We start from the raw sequence: 7,690 nt of genomic DNA, 5'->3' as shown, positions 1-7,690 counted from the left end.
TTCCAAGTCCTTCGCTGCCTCTGCCAGAATTACGATGTCATCGGCGAACCTCAACATTTTTATTTCTTCTCCATGGATTTTAATACCTACTCCGACTTTTTCTTTTGTTTCCTTCACTGCTTGCTCAATATACAGATTGAATAATATCGGGGAGAGACAACAACCCTGTCTCACTCCCTTCCCAACCACTGCTTCCCTTCCATGTCCCTCGACTCTTATAACTGCCATCTGGTTTCTGTAAAATTGTAAATAGCCTTTCGCTCCCTGTATTTTCCCCTGCTACCTTCAGAATTTGAAAGAGAGTTTGCCCTTCCTTAATCTAGCTTCTAAGGTAAGTCGTAGGGTCAGTATTGCCTCACGTGTTCCAACATTTCTACGGAATCCAAACTGATCTCCCCGAGGTCGGCTTCTACCAGTTTTTCCAATCGTTTGTAAAGGATTCGCGTTAGTATTTTGCAGCTGTGACTTATTAAACTGATAGTTCGGTAATTTTCACATCTGTCAACACATGCTTTCTTTCGGATTGGAATTATTATATTCTTCTTGAAGTCTGAGGGTATTTCGTCTGTCTCATACATCTTGCTCACCAGATGGTAGAGTTTTGTCAGGACTGGCTCTCCCAAGGCCGTCAGTAGTTCCAATGGAATGTTGTCTACTACGGGGGCCTTGTTTCGACTCAGGTCTTTCAGTGCTCTGTCAAACTCTTCACGCAGTATCGTATCTCCCATTTCATCTTCATCTTCATCTACATCTTCTTCCATTTCCATAATATTGTCCTCAAGTACATCGCCTTTGTATAGACCCTCTATATACTCCTTCCACCTTTCTGCTTTCCTTTCTTTGCTTAGAACTGGGTTTCCATCTGAGCTCTTGATGTTCATACTAGTGGTTCTCTTATCTCCAAAACTCTTTAATTTTCCTGTTGGCAGTATGTATCTTACCCCTAGTGAGATAAGCCTCTACATCCTTACATTTGTCCTCTAGCAATCCCTGCTTAGCCATTTTGCACTTCCTGTCGATCTCATTTTTGAGACGTCTGTATTCCTTTTTGCCTGCTTCATTTACTGCATTTTTATATTTTCTCCTTTCATCAATAAAATTCAATATTTCTTCTGTTACCCAAGGATTTCTACTAGCGCTCTTCTTTTTACCTACTTGATCCTCTGCTGCCTTCACTATTTCATTCCTCAAAGCTACCCATGCTTCTTCCCTGAAACTCTGTAAAACCTCTGGTTCTTTTAGTTTATCCAGGTCCCATCTCCTTAAATTCCCACCTTTTTGCATTTTCTTCAGTTTTAATCTACAGGTCATAACCAATAGATTGTGGTCAGAGTCCACATCTGCCCCTGGAAATGTCTTACAATTTAAAACCTTGTTCCTAAATCTGTCTTACCATTATATAATCTATCTGAAACCTGTCAGGATCTCCAGGCTTCTTCCATGTATACAGCCTTCTTTTATGATTCTTGAACCAAGTGTTAGCTATGATTACAGCCTTCTTTTATGATTCTTGAACCAAGTGTTAGCTATGATTAAGTTGTGCTCTGTGCAAAATTCTACCAGGCGGCTTCCTCTTTTATTTCTTTGCCCCCGTCCATATTCACCTACTACGTTTCCTTCTCTCTCTTTTCCTACTACCGAATTCCAGTCACCCATGACTATTAAATTTTCGTCACCCTTCACTATCTGAATAATTTCTTTTATTTGATCATACATTTCTTCAATTTCTTCATCTGCAGAGCTAGTTGACATATAAACTTGTACTACTGTAGTAGGTGTGGGCTTCGTATCTATCTTGGCCACAATAATGCGTTCACTATGCTGTTTGTAGTAGCTTACCCGCATTCCTATTATCCTATTCATTATTAAACCTACTTCTGCATTACCGCTATTTGATTTTGTATATATAACCCTATATTCACCTGACCAAAAGTCTTGTTCCTCCTGCCACCGAACTTCACTAATTCCCACTATATCTAACTTTAACATATTCATTTCCCTTTTTAAATTTTCTAACCTAACTGCCCGATTAAGGGATCTGACATTCCACGCTCCGATTCGTAGAACGCCAGTTTTCTTTCTCCTGATAACGACATCCTCTTGAGTAATCCCCGTCCGGAGATCCGAATGGGGGACTATTTTACCTCCGGAATATTTGACCCAAGAGGACGCCATCATCATTTGATCATACAGTAAAGCTGCATGCCCTCGGGAAAAATTACGGCCGTAGTTTCCCTTGCTTTCAGCCGTTCGCAGTACCAGCACAGCAAGGCCGTTTTTGTTATTGTTACAATGCCAGATCAGTCAATCATCCAGACTGTTGCCCCTGCAACTACTGAAAAGGCTGCTGCCCCTCTTCAGGAATCACACGTTTCTCTGGCCTCTCAACAGATACCCCTCCGTTGTGGCTCACCTAAGGTACGGCTATCTGTATCGCTGAGGCACGCAAGCCTCCCCACAAACGGCAAGGTCCATGGTTCATCCTTAAATAATGAAATGTCGCCATTTTGTATTTTTGTGATCTTTCCGAGGCGTTTGATTGCATTTCAAGTTACTCTTTCAGAAAAAAACTTATGTTTCATGGAACTGATAGCTTTACACACGCAATTGGTTTGATTCATACTTCACAAACAGAATGCATGGCGTTGCACTGAATAATTCATACATTGCTCGAAGTCCCAAGTGCCTGGAAAAAAGCACTAATGACTTCAGTATATAAGAAGGGTAAACGAACGGACCCGCAAAATTACAGACCAAAATCCCTAACTTGGGTTTGCTGCAGAACCCTTGAACATAGCCGGCCGCTGTGACCGAGCGTTTCTAGGCGTTTCAGTCCGGAACCGCGCTGATGCTACGGTCACAGGTTCAAATTCTGCCTCGGGCATGGATGTGTGTGTTGTTCATAGGTAAGTTAGGTTCAAGTACACTCCTGGAAATGGAAAAAAGAACACATTGACACCGGTGTGTCAGACCCACCATACTTGCTCCGGACACTGCGAGAGGGCTGTACAAGCAATGATCACACGCACGGCACAGCGGACACACCAGGAACCGCGGTGTTGGCCGTCGAATGGCGCTAGCTGCGCAGCATTTGTGCACCGCCGCCGTCAGTGTCAGCCAGTTTGCCGTGGCATACGGAGCTCCATCGCAGTCTTTAATACTGGTGGCATGCTGCGACGGTGTGGACATGAACGGTATGTGCAGTTGACGGACTTTGAGCGAGGGCGTATAGTGGGCATGCGGGAGGCCGGGTGGACGTACCGCCGAATTGCTCAACACGTGGGGCGTGAGGTCTCCACAGTACATCGATGTTGTCGCCAGTGGTCGGCGGAAGGTGCACGTGCCCGTCGACCTGGGACCGGACCGCAGCGACGCACGGATGCACGCCAAGACCGTAGGATCCTACTCAGTGCCGTAGGGGACCGCACCGCCACTTCACAGCAAATTAGGGACACTGTTGCTCCTGAGGTATCGGCGAGGACCATTCGCAACCGTCTCCATGAAGCTGGGCTACGGTCCCGCACACCGTTAGGCCGTCTTCCGCTCACGCCCCAACATCGTGCAGCCCGCCTCCAGTGGTGTCGCGACAGGCGTGAATGGAGGGACGAATGGAGACGTGTCGTCTTCAGCGATGAGAATCGCTTCTGCCTTGGTGCCAATGATGGTCGTATGCGTGTTTGGCGCCGTGCAGGTGAGCGCCACAATCAGGACTGCATACGACCGAGGCACACAGGGCCAACACCCGGCATCATGGTGTGGGGAGCGATCTCCTACACTGGCCGTACACCTCTGGTGATCGTCGAGGGGACACTGAATAGTGCACGGTACATCCAAACCGTCATCGAACCCATCGTTCTACCATTCCTAGACCGGCAAGGGAACTTGCTGTTCCAACAGGACAATGCGCGTCCGCATGTATACCGTGCCACCCAACGTGCTCAGAAGGTGTAAGTCAACTACGCTGGCCAGCAATATCTCCGGATCTGTCCCCCATTGAGCTTGTTTGGGACTGGATGAAGCGTCGTCTCACGCGGTCTGCACGTCCAGCACGAACGCTGGTCCAACTGAGGCGCGAGGTGGAAATGGCATGGCAAGCCGTTCCACAGGACTACATCCAGCATCTCTAAGATCGTCTCCATGGGAGAATAGCAGCCTGCATTGCTGCGAAAGGTGGATATACACTGTACTAGTGCCGACATTGTGCATGCTCTGTTGTCTGTGTCTGTGGTTCTGTCAGTGTGATCATGTGATGTATCTGACCCCAGGAATGTGTCAATAAAGTTTCCCCTTCCTGGGACAATGAATTCACGGTGTTCTTATTTCAATTTCCAGGAGTGTATTTCTAAGTCTAGGGGACTGATGACCTCAGATTTTAAGTCCCATAGTGCTTAGAGCCATTTGAACCTTGAACATGTTCTTCGTCCAAATATAGTAAAATTTCTTGAGACTGAGAAGCTTATGTCCCCGAATCCTCATGTTTTTAGAAAGCACCGCTCATGCAAAAATCAACTTGCAGTGGAGATTCTATAAAGCCCTTAGAGGGCAGCTGAGAAACTACTTTAAAAAAGAAATACCAGCTCCAGTTTCGAAAGCTGGCATCAAAGGTAAGCGGAGTGGTTTTGCTAAACATATGCGAATCGGATACTGTGGAGTATAGTGAGGTGTTAGTTATAGTAGTAAACATCGATTCGTGGACTTGCAGGACTAGCATTTCAAGAATAATGGATGTTATGGAGACATGGTTAGTCACAGCCTGGGGGATTGCTTTCATAACAAGTTTTTCACTCTACAGCAGAGTGTGATATTAAACTTCCTGGCGGATTAAAACAGTGTACGAGACTGGGGCTTGAACCTGGGACATTTGCCTCAGCTGCTATAGCACTTGCTCACGGAAAGAAATGTCCTGGGTTCGAGTCTCACACACTTTTAATCTACCGGGAACTTTGAAATCAGCGCGCTGTAGACTGAGAAACTAATTCTAGAAAAAATCCCCCAGGGACTGGCTAAGCCATGTCCCCGTAATATCCTTTCTTCCAAAAGTGGAAGGTTGGAGATGCGATATTGGCAGAATTAAGCTGTGAGGACGGGCCGTGAATCGTGCTTGGGTTCCTCAGTTGGTGAACCCCATGCAAAGGTCCAGAGTTCGGGTCCAAGCCCGGCACACAGTTTCAGTCAGCCAGGAAGTTTCGAGAGTAGGGTTTTTTGGTAAGGTTCATGTTCTTACAGCATTAAGTTAATGTAAATCAAATTAACTTTGTGGACTAGTCACGCACCATCTCCCAGGTACTGATGCATACTGTCGTTCTCAGATAATTGTAATGTAATGCACTGCCAAAATCATCTGTCACATGACTTCTTCTGAGACGGCGTTAATGGTTCTAACCACTCCCCTCTTTCCCTCTTCTCTCACCATACTGAATAATCCAGTATGATATGTTCATAATATAGCGTTATTAGCTGAGTTACCACTAGCAGAGGATTTATCGGCCCTTAACTCATATTTCAAAAATTGAGACTGAAGCCCAGTACCAGTAAGAGCGAGATTTGTGGGTTTTACCTTAGCAACAAACAAGCTAACACTGAGCTCACAGTGCAGTTTAATGGCAGTACTCCCTGTCATAACAAGTACCTCAAGTATCTTGGAATCATACTCGACCGTACTCTATCTTATAAAAATCGAAAATACATCCGCCTAGATAAAAATTCATTCGGAAGCTGGAAAACACATCAACCAAGATAAGAACTCGAACAAAATCATTCAGAGACCGTGTGGCACAACCTGTGGAGTTTCAATGGAGACTTCCCACACATTGACCCTTGCAATGGTTTTTTTTTCGGCCGCAGAGTATTGTGCTTCATTGTGGTGTGATGGTTGTCATAGCATCCTCATCGATGCACAGCTCGACAACTTTTACTGGTAAAATCAGACCAACAACTCCTGTCTCTGGCTTCCGCTGCTAAGCGGTGTCTACCCAACATAGATTAGCAGAACTGAGACCGTGCTTAGAGATTACCACGGTATAGATAAGAACAAGGAACTGACCACTACGGGACTTAATATCTGAAGTCATCAGTCCACTAGATTTATAACTACTTAAACCTAACTAACCTAAGGGCATCACACACATCATTGCCCGTGGCAGGATTCGAACCTTCGACCGTAGCAGCAACGCAGTTCTGGACTGAAGCGCCTGGAACCGCTCGGGCGCAACAGCCGGCTATTCTTCACGACATCCCTGTCTTACGAAGAAATAGTCTTCGTTCGAGACACCCGCCACTACTGTAGACGGAACAGATAGCTACAAGTAACGCCAAAGTAAGAGATCCCTGGTTCAGGAACTGTCAGCACAGAGGAAATGACCAAGAATAAGGATATTTTGAGAAATATAACTGTAATACTGAGGATACCGACCGTGACAGAAAGCTGTAGGTCAGATTAAACAGTATCCGCAGTGGATGTGTCGATGTTCTGACTCACTTTATAAATGGGATATTGTGGAATCCCCGAGCTGTGACTGTGGTGCACCGAAACAATCTGTCGGACATACAAGGGAGGAGTGCGTACTACAAAATAAGGGCACATGGAATGATTTTATGAATGCCAATGCCACAACGGTGGATTGTAACAGACACCTAGATGCAGAACTTCCCCGTTTTAGTTGGAAAAGTCGTATAGGTGCGGGCGTATTAGCAACATTCTTTTTCAGAGTGTGTTTGCTGTGCCTCAAGTGAAACTGTTTAGTGTAGAAGATTATAGCGAATGCGTGTAGACGTGGTGAGAGTGTTCTTGAAGACAAAAAGTCAGAATGAAACTGAGAATCAGCACACAGTCGACCTCTCTCGAAGAAAGCCGCCGAACGTTGTGTCCCCGTGTGCCTGATGAATCATCACCGACATTATTTTGTGTCCTTAATCGATAAGAAGTCCTTACTCGGTAAAATAGCCGCGGGAGTTTTAAAATTTTACACCGCTTAGCGCACAGCCACATCTTCTTCCCCAGTGTTCAAATTTTCATGATAACAATTTTTCACACGCCAAGATCCGAACCGATCACCAGTGCGATCATGGCCACGGCGTCATCGTACATTAGATACATCCCCTGCAGAAGCGATAAGAGACAATGACGCGTCACTTGACTGCCTGACATAGTTGATCCCAATGCAGAAGTATCGGTTTTCAAATCACTGTCAGGTCATTGCGATTTAGTTGACAAGTAGCGTCATCAAATTATTGCACGCAGAAGTTGAACTGCAACCACAGCCGATTAACTCTAGCGTAATTGTCCAGTTGGACTAGATTCCAGTACAAATCACAATGCGTTCTACAATTTGTGGACCTAAAAACAGTCAATAACCGCAATTTGTTTCCTGTATTTTGTAAATGGTTTCGATTTATGAGAACATTATCTGATGCATCTGTTTTCCTAAACACGTACACAAACATAAAAGACTTGTAGCCAAAGTAGCCACTGCAAGTTCTTTATGTTTCTTGCTACTTTTCAAAGACGTATGTGATGATTATCTCATAAATCGAAGCCAGTCACAAAATAAAGGATAAAAATTTGCGATCAAAGACTGTTTTGAATTCCGCAAATTTTGACCACTGGATAACTCTACATTTCTTTCTGATAATGTTACACTTCTTCAGAAATTCAGTAGTACTGCCAGTTATGAGGATATAGCACCAAAGT

This window comes from Schistocerca gregaria, chromosome 8 (genome assembly GCF_023897955.1).
Source record: "Schistocerca gregaria isolate iqSchGreg1 chromosome 8, iqSchGreg1.2, whole genome shotgun sequence".
NCBI classification, from domain to species: domain Eukaryota; kingdom Metazoa; phylum Arthropoda; class Insecta; order Orthoptera; family Acrididae; genus Schistocerca; species Schistocerca gregaria.
This window is presented reverse-complemented; position numbering follows the sequence as displayed.